General features: G+C 38.7%; 1 long non-coding RNA gene across 1 annotated transcript; it reads left to right on the top strand.

Moving 5' to 3' along the window:
- Positions 1-9,855: 9,855 nt before the first annotated feature.
- LOC125616174 lies at positions 9,856-18,592 on the top strand. The gene is made up of 2 exons (XR_007346821.1): positions 9,856-11,148; positions 18,248-18,592. It is a non-coding gene; the product is annotated as an uncharacterized LOC125616174 (long non-coding RNA).
- The last annotated feature ends 942 nt before the right edge of the window (positions 18,593-19,534 follow it).

Here is a 19,534-nt window from a genome sequence, read left to right as displayed (position 1 = left end):
ATACATTTAAGAAGTGGGAGAGGATTTGTTTCCGTGTGTGTTTGTTTGATTTTTCTGCTTGCTATGAGTGTAGAAATTTGATGGGAAAGAATGATAGCCAGACAAGAGCTATGGGAAACTTATGGGTAGTGAATGTATGATACCAAACTCTTAATAATTTATTAACAGTGAAAACAAAAATATTTCTCAAGTTGTGCAGGCTGACTTGTGCTTCCTGTGATGGTGACTCTGAGGACATTGTGCCTTGTCCTTTGAGAGTTACTAGAGTGACACATGAAGAGTCATCACAAGAACAATTAATGATATGGAAGATGCCATTTTACATTCAGCACAGAAAAAGCAATGGCATAAGGTTGTTAACTCATGAAGTTATCGATAATCTAACAGGAAGGCTAAAAAATATATTCAGCTTTGTTTATCAGAATATCAGTAGAATGTCATGGCAGAATGTCACAGCTAAATGAAGACTAGCATTGAGAGTTCAGCTGTTTCTAAACCTGGAGGGATGATGCCCTTTCTGACCATCAGTTTGTATGAATGAATGTGAACTGATTTGCATTTTCTAGGAAGAGAATAAGGATTTTTTCCATCTTCTTGGTCTCCCTGGAAGACCTCTTGATGGAGAAAAAGGGAATGTGACCTTTGAAGGGGCTGGAATGCTTTTCTCCTCTACTGTGGCCACTGGTCAGGTTTAGAGTCTCTGCCCAGTGAGTTATAAGTCAACATTTTAGAAACTGGTTTCATAAAGACCTAACCAAAATATTTAGCCCAAGCAATACCACTTACGGACCCAAGTAGCAAAATAGAGCCCAATGATGAAGAAGGTGCCACAGTGTTCACACAGTGTCTGAAAAATAGTGAGCACTCAGTAAATCCCCAATGTGTGTATGGGGGACGGTGGGGATAAAACCAACACTGGAAAATTTGGATTGTTGACTTTGGGAGCTGCAAGAAATCATTCCCTTGTCCTGAGTGTTATTGGGCATTATGGGTACCATTAATCCTGCCAGCAGAGTGTTTTTAATTGACTTACTGGAAACAGGACAAGAGGGATCTGAAAACGAAAAGGAAGGAAAAAAAATCACACCAGAAGAACCAACTTGTTCACAGAACACACGAAATACTTGGGAACTCAAAGGATGCATGTTGGCAGACAGGAGGAAGAACAGTGGAGGGTGGATTTAATTTGTATGTAAAAGCAGTTGGGGACAAGAACATAAAATTCATTTTGTGAGCATTATAATAACTTCGTTTGTATTCCCTGTTTGATGGAGTCTGGAGACATTCGGGGTACATCCGGTGTAATGTGATAAGAAATACCTAAATGTTTTCTGTGCTATGGAAGCTAAGAGCAAAGCTACATTAATCCATTGGAAAGAAACTTCATGCACGGTTGCAGGATGGTCTTGCTTTATTATGTCATATAGGTTGTGATATTGGAGAGTTAGTGCTAAAAAGAAGGGCCAATTTTCATGTTATTGACTTCCAGTTTCAATAGGTGACCTATTTCAAAAGTAAACAGCATATGTTTGGAAAAAATGTCTCTCTGGGGTGGGATAGGAGGACTATCTTCATTGTGTGGAATAGCTGCTCTAGTGATATAAGCTTCTGATTTATTATCTAGCCTTAAACACTTGTTAGTGCATCCCCATGAATATCTAGGCCAATTTAATTTGAAGCAGAGCCCAGAAGTGTTCTTGTACAATATGCATTTAAGAGGTTTTCTTTGGGCAAAGATAGTGGATTCTGTTGTCAAAGACATTCATTTCTGCCAGGGTTATGTGGCAGTGGCTCCATTTGGCCATCCTTCAGTGCTCTGGAACCAAACCGAAAGCTATTTAAAAACTAAGACAAAGAAATCAAATTACCTACTCAGGAAAATTAGAAACCCAAATATCCTTACGGTAGCATTGAGAGAAACCACGTTCCCAACACTGAGGAAACACCTAAACCAAAATTCTTGTAGCAAAGTAAATTCATTTTTGTTCGTATTTTCATATTACATACTATATAATGAAGTGAATTAAAGTATCCATACACTAAAATCACGTACTGTACCAATGGTAACACTGTCTAGGATTGTGATTCCTCAAACGTTTCCATGTGTGGACATATAGAAGAGAACTTTGTTTTGCTAGTTTCTCTTTTCACAAATCTATCATTTTCCTTTGCCACTTCACATTCTTCCTCTTCATTTTGTTTTCCACTTCATATTTTCCCTGTGTCCATCTGAGTTACAGGACACATAGTCCTTTGTGTATCAGAACCACGTAACTGAAAAGCAACCGTTAAGTTCTTTCGGTGCTTGGATACAAGTCGTATGCTCAGCATGTGGCTGCCAGTGTGTCCTGTCCCTCAGAGATCTCTCTTCTTGCTACCTTTGTTTCTGCAGTATTGTTCTTTTTTGATACAGCTTTCCAAACTGGCTTTATTTTTCCATTTTGATTGTCCAAGTTCCCAGTCTGACAAAGACACCTTCACTATCCTCAAAACTTGAGATGATTTATTCATAGTTGCAACCTAGATGGAAGATAGTCCTTTTCTTGATCCTTATTCTGATGAAATGTTTTTTATGACTGTCTCACACACATAAAAAGGGTTAGCTAGGTAAAGACCTGGAGTATACTTTAATGTATTGCATTTGGGCTTTTGCATATACATGTTTTATCTTGAGCTACACTTTGTTTTGTTTTTTTTTTCTCTTTTTCTACTTCCTTCTGATGAGAATGAAGGAAAGACATTGTGGGTTAAAAATGCCATTTTTGGAAATTCATTTCTAATAGGCATTAAGCAAGCCAAGAAGATGGCATCTTAAAAGATTGTTAATGAGTAAATCACACAGTATTTATGATGCCAGTAATGTACAGCAACCAGCCTGCATTAATCAACAGTTAGCACATTAGTGAATTATGTTGATGAATTGTTTGGAAGATTTTCTGAATTTTAATGATCATTTTAAATACCATATGCAATGGAAGTTTTATTCTAATGATGACCCCAATGTCTCAGTTGTAATCAGGAAAAGATCCTAAGCCTAAACCTAAGAACAAAAAATAGGCATGTGAGGAGAAGGCAGTGTTACAAGGTAGTTAGGCATGAGCTCTGTGGTCGTGGTGATCTGGTTTAAAAACCCAGCTCTGGAATAGGCCTATGGGACCCTGGTAAAGTTATTTAATTTCTCTAAGAAATATTATGTCTCTGGGTGTGTCTCTGGTGCATGCCTGTAATCCTAGAAGTTCAGGAGACCAAGGCAGAAAAATCTCAAGTTCAAAGCCAGTCTCAGCAACTTAGGGAAGCCCTAAGCAACTTAGTAGGACCCTGACTCAAAATGAAAAAATAAAAAGATTTGGGGATGTGGGGACGTGCCTCATTGGTTAAGTGCCCCTGGGATCAATTCCTGGTATAATAAAAAAAAAAAGCCAAAGAAAAAGAAAGATTATGTGAAGTGATATGTATCAAGTCTTCTAGGAGCTGGGGCTGGGCCTCACACCTGTGAAGTACTGGGTTCGCCATGGAAAAAAATAAAGGAATAAATGAAGATACTGTGTCCATCTGCAGCTAAAATTAAAAAAAAAAAGATTTCTAAGCATAGTGCATGGTAGGAACTTATGTGCAATAAATGACAGTGAAACTAGCTGTTCATTAACTTCACTATCTTACTATTTTGGGAAATTCCTTATGTTTTAGGTTTAATAGGGATGTAGAGCCAGTGTGTTACTATGGAACCTTCCATAAAATACCAGATCCTCCCTTTTCCAGCCTCCCATGTGACTAGAATAATCATGTGACCCTAGGCTTAGCCAACCAGTCACTCATACTCTGAATCTGAGTCAGGAGTTACAGTCACAAAGGAGCAGGATAGGACAATGTATCCTAGCTAGAGTGGCCACTGTGACAGCTCATGAATTCTGTGGGGCAGCCATGCATGAGGCTTCCAGAGTCATCTCTGGCAGGGGAACTGTTAGCTGTGATAAACAGGGTAGGGTGGTGGGGGCAACAAGTCCACTCTGAACCTGATTTATGGCATGAAATATGGTCCTATCTGTTGCCTGGCCGCCCTTGTTCCTGCCAATTTTGAGTCTGGTTCTCCAGCTTTCCTGATGATTCTGCGAGCTAACTGATGCCATTTCAAAAAATTCACTTTCTCCTTAAGTCAGAAAGAATTGGTTTCCATGGCTTAGCTTTAAGAACTCTGATTAGGGTGACTGTTCCGTCAATCTTTAAGCTATGTACTTTTAGTGAATTAGTCTGGAAATATATTCTGGAAGGACTGTTATTTTATCTGAGTCTGCAAACCCCATGAGGACAGTAAGCATATTTGCCCTATTCACCCCATATCCTCAGTGCCTAGAAAAATGTCTGGTTATGTAGTAAATGCTTAGCAAATATTGACAGAAGTGGGTGAATTATGGAAACAGACAGAGCAATTACAATGACATATTATATTATCCTCTCCAAAGGGGTTACAAACTACATATAAAGCAATCATAATCTGGCACTCCTGCTACAGAAGTTATAGGATAAAAAAAATAACTGCTTGATACCTTTTTATTCACAAGGATGAGCATTTTATAGAGAGGAAGAGAAGAGTATAAGAGGTAGAAATTACAGAGCTTATAATTTAGGTAACATGGAAGTAGGGAAATTGAAATTTCTGTCATAATAACTGGCTCAATAATATATATGATTTTTTTTTCTCACACAGGTTAAACAACTGATGCTTTACAGTATACTGTGTTGCTAAGCTATGATATTCAGAAAGTTAGGTATCTTAATTGCATTTTCCAATTGCAATATTTTACTGGTGACAGGCTTATCAAGGTGTAGCCCACCATAAGCTAAAAAGAATCTGCATGTCCTCACAATGACCGAATCCCAGCTTTGCATCACAGAACAACATGGGAACTTCAAACTTTGCAACTAAATTAAAATTGCAGTGCACAACTAGCACTCTCTGAACCTGGCTGAGAAAAGTAAAAATCCTCTCTGGAAGAAGGTAACTTTAATTTATGCCTCAAATTGTTTCTACAAATAAGTTTCCAAATACACAAGAAGTAAAAGTACATTGCAGTAAAGAAACCATAAGCAAGAGTCCATCAAAAAGACCAGAAAATGAAACCCTGAGGGACCCTGGTATTATAATTATCAGACACAGAATATGAAACAAAAGTGTTTGGTGTATTCAAGGAGCAAAAGGAAGGGCATAAAGTTTTAAGGAACAGAAGCTATAACCTGCAATAAGACAAAAAATGGAATTCTAGAACTAAAAATGACAAAAATAAAAATTAAAAACTAAGTGGACAGGTTTAGAAGCAAATTAAACACAGCTGAAGAGAAAAAAAATAGGTGAGAAGAATTTAGTCAGAAAGAAGCATAAAGCCACAAAAGATGGAAAAATGTAGAAAGAAAGTAAGAGACCTAGGATATGTGAACAGATTTAATATATTTTTAACTGGAAGAGAGAAGCTAGAAACTTGGCAGGGGCAACTTAGAGATAATGATTCAAAGTAACCCAGAACTGGTGAAAGACATCAATTCACTCTAAGAAGTTGAACATCTCAAGTAGGATTTTAAAAAGAAAAAGAAAAAAGAAACCCAAATTCACATAGTGAATTGTGGAAAAATAAAGCTGAAAAGCAACCAGAAAAAAGAGAGACAGATTTTCTTTGGAGGAACAACAGCTAGACTAACAGCTGACTTCTCAATAAGAACCATGGAAGTTGGAAGCTAGCAAAATAACTTCAGTGTACTGAAAAGGAAATGTAGTCACATGTGGCATAGCAACACTTCCGTCAGCAAGGGACTGTGTATTTGATACTGCCCCATAAGATTATATTGCCTGGTGATGTCACAGCCATCTTAGTTTGGTAAGTACTCTCTGGTGTTTGTATAATGAGAAAAATCACATTATGAAGCATTTCTCACAATATGTCCTGGTTGTTAAGTGACATATTGGTGTAACTACCAACTTAGAACTTTTATCCCTTGAAAATATTCTTCAAGAAAGAAGGTGAAACTAAATAAAGATATTTTCAGACAATCAGATACTGAAAGATTATGCCACAAAATAATCTATACGAAAGGAGATTTGGACAGAAAGAAAATTAATGCCTGATGCAAATTTAGAGAAGTGTAAGGAATGAAGGGCAATGAAAGTGATAAATATGTAGATCAATCTAAATGAAAGTTGAACATGTAAAACACTAATAATAATGTCTTGTGGAAATTGCAAAATAGTACATAGAGAGAGAATACTATATATTGCATATAAGTGAGAGAGTGAATTAGGTTAAAAACAGAGTTCTAACAGCTTGGTATTATCTAAGAGGAGAGTAAGTAAGCATGAAATTTGACATTCGACTTTGGCAGGTCACAGAAGGATGCTGTAGTTTCTACAATAATTATTTAAGACAAAAAGTATAAAACTGTCAAATTTAGAGGGAAAAATACAATCACAAAAAAATTAAAAATCCAGAAGTAGGCAAGAAAGAGGAGGAAAAGTAATACAGAATAGTTGGCAAATTTAGAGATTGCATAACTGAAACCAAATTATTAATAATTGCATTAAATGTAAACAGACTAAATGTTCTAGTCAAAAGAAAAAAATTCTCAGAAAAGATTTAAAATAGCATAATGCTTAAATATAGGTTACTTGCCAAAGACATATCTAAAACATGGACATGTGAAAAAACTGAAAGTAACAAGGTAAAAGTTCTATCATAAAAGCATTAATTAAAAGAAAGCTGTTGGACCATTACATAAGATTACTAAAGAAAAGGAGGCTCAGTTTACAGTAGTTAAAAGTTCAATTCACCCAAAAGATATGAGAATTTTCTTATTTGTACATACTTAATACCCATTTCAAAAATTAACACAAGTATCGGGAAAAGTCAACAAATTCCCAGTCATAGTGAGAGATTTGAAATATACTTTTTTATTTCATACACACACACACACACACACACACAAACACGTGTGTGTATGTATGTGCATGTGTGTGTGTGTGTGTGTGTATATATATATATATATATGTATATATATATGTGTATATAAAATAAACAAAATTTGTGAAGTGCAGATTTGAAGACATTATTAACAAACTTAACCTATTGGACATATTTAAACAACTGCTGAACACATAGATGATTGACAAAATTGATTTCATACTTTATATTACAAGATTGAAATGAGTAGAGTTAGTAAAGTTGTGCTGAAGAATCAATTAAAAAATATAAATTTATTTTATGTTTGGAAATTAAGAAATGCAGTTATAAACAGCCTATAAGTAAAAAGTAAATCATGATAAGAATTAGAAAATATTTTGATCCAAATAATAGAATATTATGTACAAAAATTTGTGGAATGCAGTTAAAGCAGTAATTAATAAAAACCACATAGCCTAAAATGACATTATAGGAAAATAAAAAAAAAAACCACAAGAAATGAGTTAACCATCCTTCTCAAGTAATAATAGAATAAAAGAAAGAAAGAAAGTAGGATAAGGGTAAGTAAAATAAGTAGAAAATAAATATATACTAGAAATGACAGTAAAATAAGAAGTTTGTTGTTTGGTGAGACTGATCAAGAAAAAGAGCAAAAAATGATAAGTAGTTGATACTAAGAAGCAAAAATCAACGATTGCTATAGAACAGGCAGTTGTTTAAAAGGTAATAAGAATATTGTACATAATATTATGCCAAAAAGTTGAAAATTTAGATGAAATGTGTACATATTTGTAGAAAAATACAACTTACCAATACTGACACAAGAATAAGTAGAAAGCCTGAGAACTCATATTACTATTTGTCTTCGTCCACTTGTGCAGCCATAAAAAATTCTACAGACTTAGTAACTTACGGACAATGGGGATTTATTTCTCACGGTTCTGGAGGCTGAGAAGTTCACAGTCATGGTGACAATAGGCTGCACAGCTGGTGAGGGCTGCTCTTCTGCTTCCAAGATGGCACCTTGTTACTGCATCCTCCAGAGGGGAGGATCATTGTGTTCTCACAAGGTGTAAGAATAAGGAAGTAAACCCACCCTCTCAAGTTCTTTTATGAGGACCCTAATTCCAGTAAGGGGCTTAAGCATCTCTTCATGACCTCACCTCTTAACATCATGTCATTGGGATTAAGTTTCAGCATAGAAATTTGGGAGAATACATTCAAAACATAGCACTAAAATAAATGAAGTTTCAGTTCTAAAATAAATGAGTTTAATCTAGAACAAAGATAATTCCATGTTTAGTCAGATTTACCAATTTTAAAAAAAAACAAATAAACCAATAAACAGACATACTTTCTCAGTTGGGTGTGGTGGTGCACACTTTTAATCCCAGTGGCTCAGGAGGCTGAGGTAGGAGGATGGTAAGTTTGAGGCCAGCCTCAGCAGCTTAGGAAGGCCCTCTCACAAAATAAAAAATAAAAAGGGATGGGGATATGGTTCAGTGGTTAAGCACCCCTTAATTCAATCCCTGGTACCAATATATATATATATACATATATATATATATCATCTACAAAAATCTTCAAGGAGTCCAAATTGTCCTATAAAACATTACAAAACTGCCACGGGTCAAGATCCGGGAAAAAATAACAGACTCTAGCCAGTATGCAGCTACTCTAAATTCATTTCATTTCTTTAAAAGATGACATTAGAAGTACTTCTCTACCTGCCTGATGACACTTGAATCTCTCAGCACATGCATGGGAGAAGGAGGAAGGAACAAAGAGGCCACCTGCTGCTCTTTTCTTAATGCCACCAAGGAAACACTCTTTCCTAACAGGGAAATGAAGGAAACTTGCCCTTGAGAGCAGAAGCTGGCCTGGAGGTGACATGGGTTGCCAGGCTCTGGAGGAAGCGGGCAGGTGAGCCCTTTGCTGGGGTCTGACTCTCATGACCTCAAACATGTTGTACAAGTCATCAAAATATGCATATACGTGTGTGCATACAATAAAAGTACTAATTTGTTAAGTGTTAACATGCAAAAACCATAGCTATTTTCATGGTCCTATTTTGGCACTGATTTTTCAATATAATTCAGAAGATGGAGGATAGACACCAGGATCTCTTCCAATATCTGAGGCTCTGATTTAAAAAAATGCACTGAAGAGGAATGGGTGGGAGAGATGAATCTCCCGGTTATTTACTTCATTCGGTGGCCACAAAAGGGCTTGGAGCCATCTGATTCTCCTACATGAGCAAGGCAGGAGTGTTTCCTGTTTTCATCTCTTGGTAATGACTTTGTCGCCAACCAGCTGACAAAAAGAATATGGGGCATTGTCCAGATCCTCCCTCTCGTTGACTCCCACACTTTCTCACATCCCTAGACCCTATGCCTTAGTGCAGGATGCTTCTTTATCCTGAAAGATACTACCTTTTCATTTTTTGCCTTCAGCACTTCACATCCCAGACCCTATAGGGCCATATTAATTCCTGCTCAGCTCAGAAGTCCTCTCCTCTTGGAGAACTTGGCTGACCCACCCTGCACCCAGGCAGGCTCATTCCACCACCACACTCTTATGCTGTGGTCATATGGATACAAGAAAGCTATGCCCTCATTCTAGGATGTGGACACATCTTGTCACAGGGCCCTCCAGAAAAGCAAAAGCAACATTTGCTTCCTCCAAGGGTCTGTGAGAAAACCCAGTTTCCCCAAATAACTCTGGCTAGTATTATTAAAAAATGACAACAGCAATTTTAAAAGAATAATTAAGTTGTGCTTTAATTGTGTTTTAATCTCCAGATCATAGACAACTTGTGACACTGAACCTATTTTGTTCCTTTCAAATTTTTACTGCAAACAAATATGTTGGCATATTTAGCTGATTTGTGATAACTGATTTGTTAAAACTCCTCAAGGAAGATTGTTAAAACAATGTGTATAATATAGGTGGTAAGCACTTTTTCCCAGTTTGAAACATTGATTTCTTCTCTCTGTGTGATAATATCTTATTCATCTACTGGTTTGTTCATTTGTTGAATGTCTTTCCTTGCCAGAATGAAACTTAACGTCTATCTTGATTACAGTATGTCCCTGTGGGAGGCCGACATAGCATGTGACCTGCGTTTGCCTCCCCTTTTGATCAGTGTGGCACAGTCAGTCGGTCACCCTGTGATCTGGTTGCTTAGGTAACCAAAGACAGTAGCCCCAATCTTTAGGGTTGAAAAAATGCAATGTGTCTTCATGCATGGGTGTGCCTTCCTATATCCCCAGGGATCAAGTTACCTCACCTGTCCTTGTAACTCTGCCCCCCTTGACCTTCATTGGATGGAAATTTCTAAAGAATCTAGAGTCCCCCCTATAAAAGTCCACTCCGAAATGTGCTTGATCTCTCGCCAGCCTCTCATGAGATTCCTCACTCTCCCATTTTGGGAGCTTGAGGCCCAGGGCAAAGGAGCCACCCAGGGGCTTGATTTAAAGGTAAATTGTGTGTCTGCGTTTTATTCTAATGCCTTGGGAATTTCACTGGAGCGACCTCTAGTTTAGATGTCTGTGCAGGTCATAGATGGCATGTCCCTATCACCCAGTTCATGACATGACACATATTAGGTGATTAATAAGTGTTTGTTAAATGAATGAAATCCATAAGCACCTACTGTGGACCAGGTCCTGTGCTGGTGCTGAGGATGTATGGGTAAAGAAACAGTTCCTGGCTTCATAAACTCATAGTCCAGGGCTGACTTGAAGTGTATTCTTGGAACCATGAATTACTAGTTTCCAGAGCTGGTAGGATCAAAGGGGACTGAGGTCGAAGGGAGCCACTCCTAAGATGTCTCCCCAAGATCCCTGCTCCTGGAGTTCATGCTTGTGTGAAATCCCTTCCCCTTGGGTATAAGCTAGACCTACTGACTGCCTTCTAACAGACAGAACAGGATAAAGATACTGGGATGCCACTTCCAAGACCAGTTTACAGAAAAACTGTGGCTCATTTTTCTCACTGTCACTCTGTATCTCTCTGAACCTTTGTTCTGGGGGACAACAAGCTCCCATGTTGGTGCCCACAGACAGGGTTCCAGGAAGGAGAATGAGGGAGGAAAGTCATAAAATCACTAAGACCCTTATACCAACAGGTCCCAAGAAACTGAATCCTGACATCAAACACGGGAGAGAGCTTGGAAGCAGATCTTCCCCAGGCAAGCCTTCAGGTGAGACCACAGCCCGGGGCCAATACCTTGAATATATCTTCAAGAAAGGCCTTGAGCCAGAGATACCTAGCTGAGTCTCACCTTGATTCTTGACCCACAGAAACCCTCTTTATGTTTCCTATTTAAGCCACTAAGCTTCAGGGTAATTTTGTTACATAGATAACTAGTAAAAGAAACTAGAGAGTTTATGTGTAATTTTCCCAAGTACCTTCCCCTAGTAAGTTAGTGTTGAGCTCTTTCTAGAATTCACATTATTTCCTTCCATGATTTCCCATGCACTTGTCTCCCTCCCTTTTCCAAAAGAGTGGATAAAGGAAGTGTTAAAAGCAGGAAAGACACTTAAAAATGAAAGATAACTTACGTGTTCTTCTTCTTAAAAGCACATCAAAGAGAAATGTCAATCACACTAAACATTGATGACATCGTGCTAGGATTTCAAGATAGAGAAAAAAATGGCAGTATCTTTTGAGATGTTCGGTGATGATTAAAGAAGGAAACAGTAACTTTTGCCCACCCCCTCCTTATCCTTCCCACCATACACCTCTGGCATTTTCCTTAATATTCTTGTCCCTGGAGAAACAGCTGCAGAGCCAGAATTGAGAGCACAGAAGCATCAGGAGTCGTGGGGTGGCAACAGAAGGGTGGGAGGAGGGAGGAAGTGCTGGCTGTTATTCCATTTCCTTTTTAACCTCAATATAGTCTCTAGCACAGCACTGACAAGCAAGGCAGGTTTTAAATGATTGCAAGCTAATTATTTGGGTTCGTGGAAACACACAGAAAGACTTCCTGAGAATCTACTTTTAGAATTACCAGGGAAACATGCTGAAAAGAGCATCCCTGTAAGTCCTGGCCCCAAGCTTTACAAAATACACATTGTTAGAAGGGGTCTGATCAACCACAACAGAAAGTATAGGTGCAAGTGAGAGCATCATGCTGGGAACACATGAGGTGTGCACATGGAGATGCTCTCCACTGTCTCATGGGAACAGTGATCACATGAGAGTTACTGTGAATGTTGAAGGAAGGTCTGAGCAATCACAGCCTTCCATCAAACCAGAAAGAGATTCTGCCACACACCTATTATTATTTTTATTATTGGTCACAGCAATGTCCCCAGCTTTAAAAAATAAGATACCTGATGTTTTATGTTATCTTATAGACAGCAGTGGTTACATAACTGAGCGTTAAGATGAAAAATGAAATCTAAAATAGGACTTTTAAGAAAAATACAGATTTTAGGGTTAGGGTTGTGGCTCAGTGGTAGAGTGCACATGTGAGGCCATGGGTTCGATCCTCAGCACCACATAAAAATGAAATAAAGATATTGTGTGTCCACCTACAACTAAAAAAAAATTTAAAAAATTTTTTTAAAGAAAAATATAGATTTTCTGAATTGAAAAAAGACATAAATTTAAATGGCATGTGCCTTTGTTCTTTCTCTGTTGGCTTGCCTAGTTATGATGTCCATAGGTCCGGCAGCCATCTTGTAACCAAGGGAAACTACTTAACCCAAAGTAGAGGCAGAGATATGTTATGACAAGAAAAGAAACTAGATTCCTCAATGGAATCCTTAAAGCATGATGTTGGCGCCAAATTGCTACCTCCAGACTCTGTTATGTGAGCAAATATAACAATTGTATTTAACTAATCCGTGATTGTGAAGATCTTTGCTACTTACTGTTGAATGCAACCATAGCTGATTTATTTATTCCTACAAAATACATACAAGTTATATGTAAAATTAATAACAATTAAAGGCCTATGTTGATTTGCAAATGCCTGAGGGTTAACCAAGCTTATCCTCTAGTTATGTAATCTGCTCATGCTGCAGTCTCACAGCTTTGGAGGTTCATATTTGCTTTATAGCAAAATGCTAAGTTTCTACATGCAGATCTCTGTACTTATTTTGAATGTAAATCTTGTTTGGCTAAGAGTCTCCATTTTGCTTGAGTGAAGTTACTAACTGTTGCAACTCAGAAACACAAGAGGAATTTAAACTCCGTGGTTGAAACTCCTCTAAATGGTTTATGAAAAAATTCTCCAGTTATTACAACACTAAGCTCTAGAATATGTGTATTTTACCAAATAACCCTCACCTAATTCAGGATTTCTATCGCCCATGTCCTGCACAGGTGACGGATTCAGGGTCACTCCGCGTGAATTGGGCTGGCAACCAAAAGACCACACAAACACAAAATACCTTTTTGGAGGGTCAGGGGTGGCTCTGAGACCTCAGGTGTCAGCTCCCATGCTGGAGGGAAAGAGGAGCAAGGGAGGCAAGAGGCAAGAGAGCAAGCGCACCCAGACCCCAGAACTTATTAGGGGAAGACATTCGATAGAATATTCCACCCAAGTAAGGCAAGAGATTGTGTTATAACAAACAGCGGGGTGTAGCCCAGTCCCACTGAGTGACACCCAATCCCAGAGCTGCACTTCCTTGCCCAGCCCTGCTTGGCACTGCGTGTGATGCCAGTTCCACACACCCCCATTACTCAAGGCTAAGGGGGCGTGCTCAGCTCCTGTTCAGGCCCCCGAAAGATTACAGTTTTAGTTGACTATTTCATTTATCATATTCATAAAGAAAAAATAGGCAAAATACCATCTGAAAGATATGTGGACCAATGGCTGCTCAAGCATCCCTTTGGGACCTGGAAATCCCTCACACAGCTGTTGGTCTGCCTTTTTGTCAAAGGCACTCCTAAAAACTGAAACATTTCTAGATGATAGCCTTCTGAGGAGGAATATTTCAGCGTTTCTTGAAGCAACATCTAGAGTATACCAGACTTGAGAAATGCTTTTGAACAAAGGGGTGTGTATTACTCAGTTTTCTACTAATGACAAAATATCTGTGGCTGCAAAAATGTATAAGAAAAGAAAGTTATCTACTTCAGAGTTCTGAAGGTTCAAGAATGTGATACCAGCCTCTGCTCTGCTCTGGTGAGGGCCTTGGATGATCTCACAGTGCAGTACATAGGAGAAGGATCACATGATGAAACAGGAGGCCAGAGAGTGATTCCAGGGGTCAGACTTATTCTTTTATAACAACACACTCTATGGCACTAACCGGGGTTCCAGGGAACTACATTAGTCCCTTTCTGAGGGTGATGCCTCCAATGACCTAAACACCTCCCCCTAGGCTCCACCTCTTTGAAGTTCTACCACCTCTTAACATTGCCCCACTGGGGACCAAGATTCCAACTCATGAACCCTTGTGGGGAAAAACACATACAAGTCATGGTTCTTCCCCTGGGCCCCAAGATTCATGTCCTTCTCACAGACAAAAACAATCATCCCACCCCCAATAGTCCTGAGGTCTTACCTCATTACACTATCACTCAGAAGTCCAAGTCTAAAGTCTCATGGCAACCTCTTTCCTATTGTGAGGCTGTAGAATAAAAAATAAATAAATAAAATAAAATAAACAAGTTATCAATATCTAAGATACAATGGAAGCACAGGAATAGGATAAAAATTTCCAATCCGAAAAAAGAGAAATGGGAAATAGAAAGGAATAACCAGCCCTAAGGCAAGACTAAGACTTAGCAAGGCAGAGTTCAGCATCCTGTACACCGTGTAGCACACTTGGGCCCCCAAGGCCTTGGGCAGCCCTGCCCATAGCTTTTATGGTTGCAGCCCTCCTGACTGCTGTTTCAGATGGCATGCTGACATCTGTAGCTCACTTTCTTTCTTTCTTCTCTCCCTCTTCTTCCTTCCCTCCCATTCTCCCCCATCCCCTTCTCTCTCTCTCTCTCTCTCTCTCTCTCTCTCCCTTTTAGTTTTGGTACCGGGGATGGAATACAGGTGTGCTTTACCACTGAGCTATATTCCAAGCTCTCTTTACTTTTAGTTTTGAGACAGGGTCACATTAAATTGCTGAAGATGGTCTCTAACTTGTGGTCCTCCTACCTCAGCCTACTGAGCCTCTGGTATTTCGAGCATGCACCACAGCACCCAGCTGATGTCTATAGCTTTCTAAGGCTGGTGTTGCATGCTGTTGGTTGCTCTACCTTTCTGGTGGCCCAGGTACAGATCTACTCACACAGTTCCTCCAGGTATCACCCTACTGCAGTGTTATCTGTTCCAACTCCAGCCCTGTAGTCAAGCTCCATTTGAGTTTCCAGACTTTCCTTTGAAATTTTGGTGGAAGCTTCCCTTCCATGGACCCATAGCTCTGCACACCTGCAGAATCAGTACCACATGAATGTCACCAAGGTTTGTCACTGGCATGAGCTGGGCCTGGGCCTGCTTTTCCCACAGTTGCAGTGGCCACTTTGCCAGAAGGCTAGGAACAGAATCCAGAGGCAGCTCTGGGAACCTAACCCGTGGAGAATGCCTAGGGGCTATTCTCTGAAACAAGTCTCTTTCTAGGCCTCTGGGTCTATGATGGGAAGGATGGCCAAAGAATTTTTCCAGTCATTCTAATGATCAGCATTCATGTTGACCTATTCAAGGAGTAATCCTTTGGCCACACTCTATGTGCTTTTTTGCCCCTCACCTGTTCCGTGGCCAGGTTGAGATTTTTACAAATCGTGTGCTGTTTCCTTTTACACCCAAGTCTTACTGTAAATCTCACTGAAATTGGTCAATAATGGCCAAGGGACAGCTGAATTTTCACTGCTTAGAATTTCTTTCTCAAATATCCTAGGTCACCACTTTTAAATTTGGTTGGACCTAAATGCAACCAAATTCTTTGCTACTTAAAACAGGGAAAGCCTTTTCTTCAATCTCCAATAGGATCCCCATTTTTATCATCTCTTCATCTTCTACACCCTGACAGAACCACCCAAAACACTGCTTACATCATGCTGATTTTCTTCTAGCCCTGGTCCTCCAAAAATTCCAACCTCTGCTAATAACATAGTTCCAAAGTTGCTTCTACAATTTCAGGTATTATTATAGCAACATTCTCCTTGCCACCAATTTTCTGTTTTCAGTCCATTTTTCATTACTGTTACACAATACTTAAGGCATACATTACAAAGAGAATTGGTTTCTTTTGCTTATAATTTTGGAGGGTAAAAATCCCAAAGGAAGCAGACACATGTGTTTGGCCTCTGATCAGGGCCTCATCATAGATGGCAACATGATGAGAGCATATATAAGAAGTAGAGATTACAAGATAAGAAAGGAAGCCACAGAGTAATTTATAAAGCCCACTCTTGTATGAACTAATTAGGGCCCCACCCAAACTATTTTAATCCCTCCTGAGAGGAGTGCCCCCCAAAATGTTACCACCTCTCATGAGGCCCCACCTCTTAAAAGTTCTACCACCTCTTATATTGCTGCACTGAAGACCGATTCAGTGGTTAAGCACCCTTGTGTTGGGGGACAAACCAGTCAAACCCTGGCAGGGCACAACTGAGAAATGCTTCCTTTAAATAGTCACAGTAAATGTGAGCTTATTAAAGGCACTGAGAAGTGTCATGGTAAAAACACCTGTTAATATTTATTTTTATCTCAGCATAGTTCACAGAGCCCATTTCTTATTTAATGCTTATTTCCATAGACAAGTTTCAAAATATTAGTTTAGAATAACATTGGGATCTATTTGAAACAAAACTAGCTGAAAAAAAATCAAGGAAAAAATTTTGACACAATTTTCACAAAATTTTCTTTTTTGATTTTTGGCTTTTTTTTTTAACCTTAAATTGTTTTGCTTATCAATAGATCTGATAGACAACATTAAACAAAGCAGCACTAATTTACAATGAAAATTTAGTCACATCAAATGACTTAACTTCCTTTTCTTTATCTGAGATGGTTTGCTGAGGAAATCTAAGACTCTTCTATTGAAAAAAATATATATCTCATGACTCTAGTGACTCTATCTTGTAACTCTATTCTGTTTTGAGTGGGAGGCTTTTGTTTAAAGATTTCTTTGAGTGCTTTCTTCCATCTAGTTGCATAGACAGCACTGCTGTCTATCTCTTCCTCAAAGTGGGAATGCACTGCAGTAATAAATCACTTCATCTCAGCAGAAGTATTTGGTTCTCCTTATTTCCAGAACTGGTGAATGTCACGATTTACACATGTGAGCTATCTATTAACATGGTCTGCAGGACTTTGGAAATGTTTGAGGAGCTGATTAAGGATAGAGGGGAGCTTATTCTCAACATCTACCGCAAACAGATCAAGTAGAAAAAGACACACAGATTTCCCTATAAATAATGCAAATAACACTCCCTAGTGCCAGCCTACAGAGATGGGGTTAACAAGGCAGATCGGAGTTAATGATATCTCTCCTGATTCTTTTGAAATCACATGAGTACTCATAGAGTAGGCAAGTATCAGGAGATGGATCAGAGGCTGTAGTAAGGCCTTTTTTACTGTTACCTTTTTACAATTTTTAAGTTCTCTGTGTTGGTCTTTAACATGGACACTTTTAAAGCAGATTGCTTTTATTTTGCTTATTTGGCAAACATTTACTGTGCAGGTAAATGTTTGATGGAACTTTGTACCTTTTACAAAGCATCATGTCAAAAATTCTGATGGCATAGCAGATTGCATTTTCCAATCAACCATAAAATTAACTCCCATCCCACATGCTCTTCTTAAAATCCAGATTTAACATTACTACTGAGAAGAATGGTCTGTATTCCCTCCTCCTTCAAATTGGGTCACTTTTGTGACTCTAGTGATCAACAGAGTTGGGTAGAAGTAGCGCACTGAAGCTTCTGAGGCTAGGCCATGATAGGGTATACCTTGTTTCCCTGTGTTCTCTCTTGCAATTTTTAGCTGCCATTGGATCAATCAGTTTTGTGGCACTAAGGCTGCCCTGCTTCGAGATGCAGCCCAAATTACCCTGTGGAGAGAGTACAAAAGAAGCCCTGGGACTCCACGAATATTGGTAGATTTCAGTAGCCCTCAGCTACTCCAGTTCTCACCCCCCACAGTCCTAGCTCCAGCCCCCATCTGACTGCAGCCACAGGCCAGACCCTAAGAGTTTCTCCTCCAAGCTCTCCCCAAATTACAGAGGCTATGGTGATTGACCCAATGACTGCTGTTTTAAACCGCTAAATTGGGGCTCAAGTTGTTACACAGCAATAAATAACTAGAAAAGAGAGATACCAAGATAATATTTCATGTTCTTTGTATTCAGAGGAGCTTGGAATCAAAATGGGAAGACCAGACGTGCCCATAAGAAGAACAAAGCAGTGGATGAAGGGAAAAAAACAGACCAAGAAGCCTAGTGATGAGCTAAATGTTGATCTAGACTGGCTCAGGGTTCCCAACTGGTATGGAGAAGCCACGTGCAAGTATCAGATCCATTCCATGTTGTGGAGAGTTTCAACAGGGCTTGGTGACCAAAGAGTTCTCAAGGAACTTTAATGGGTGCTTCTGAATTATGATTGGTGATAGAAACTGCCTATAATCTTAAATTTGAAATAACTTGGATGCACGTTAGCATACTTATGGTATAAATAATAATAATGGCAATAAACATATACATGTATCATCTTATTTACTCATAAAAATGCAAAAGATAGTAAATTGCTACAGTTTTATTATTCTACGGATTCATTTATTTAAAAAGTAAATGCCTGGGTGAAATTGTATATACAGTTTTATATATAAATTATACACACACACACACACACACACTCACACATACAAATGTTTACTCTGGACAGAGAAGCAATGTGGTAAACACATACCAGAAAATAAAATAGGACACAATTTATGTCATTGAATAGTCAAAAATATAGTTGAATATTTGTGTCTAAAGTCCCCCACACATACACATATGCAAATAATTAATAAGAGTGAGAAAGAAATGTCAAGTTCACAATGTTAGGTACAAACTAAGTAAAGTTTAAATATCTGTCTGTCCTAAAGCTGTCCTTTGCTTCAGACAACCCTTGCTCCATATGTTTTTTGTGGTTCTGACCCAATCCTTATGATGAAACTGTGAAGTCAATTAAGTTGAGTCTCCCATTCTGTATACTCTTGTCCTAAAGACTATAATTAAATAGAAGTATTTCCTGGACCATGTATTTTGCCTAGAAGTTCTTCAAATTTACAGAGTAGCAGGCGAAGAAGATCTTAGAAGATGGAAAAATATACCCTGTTCATGGATTGGCAGAACTAACATCATCAAAATGGCGATATTACCAAAAGTTCTCTATAGGTTTAATGCAATGCCAATCAAAATCCCAACGGCATTTCTTGTAGAAATAGAGAAAGCAATCATGAGATTCATATGGAAAAATAAAAGACCCAGAATAGCAAAAACAATGCTAAGCAGGAAGTGTGAATCAGGCGGTATAGCGATACCAGACTTCAAACTATACTACAGAGCAATAGTAACAAACACAGCATGGTACTGGTACCAAAACAGGCAGGTGGACCAATGGTACAGAATAGAGGACACAGAAACCAATCCACA

Source organism: Marmota marmota, unplaced genomic scaffold (genome assembly GCF_001458135.2).
Source record: "Marmota marmota marmota unplaced genomic scaffold, marMar, whole genome shotgun sequence".
Taxonomy (NCBI): Eukaryota; Metazoa; Chordata; class Mammalia; order Rodentia; family Sciuridae; genus Marmota; species Marmota marmota.
Note: the sequence above shows the minus strand (reverse complement) of the source record. Positions and strands in the feature narration are given on the sequence as shown.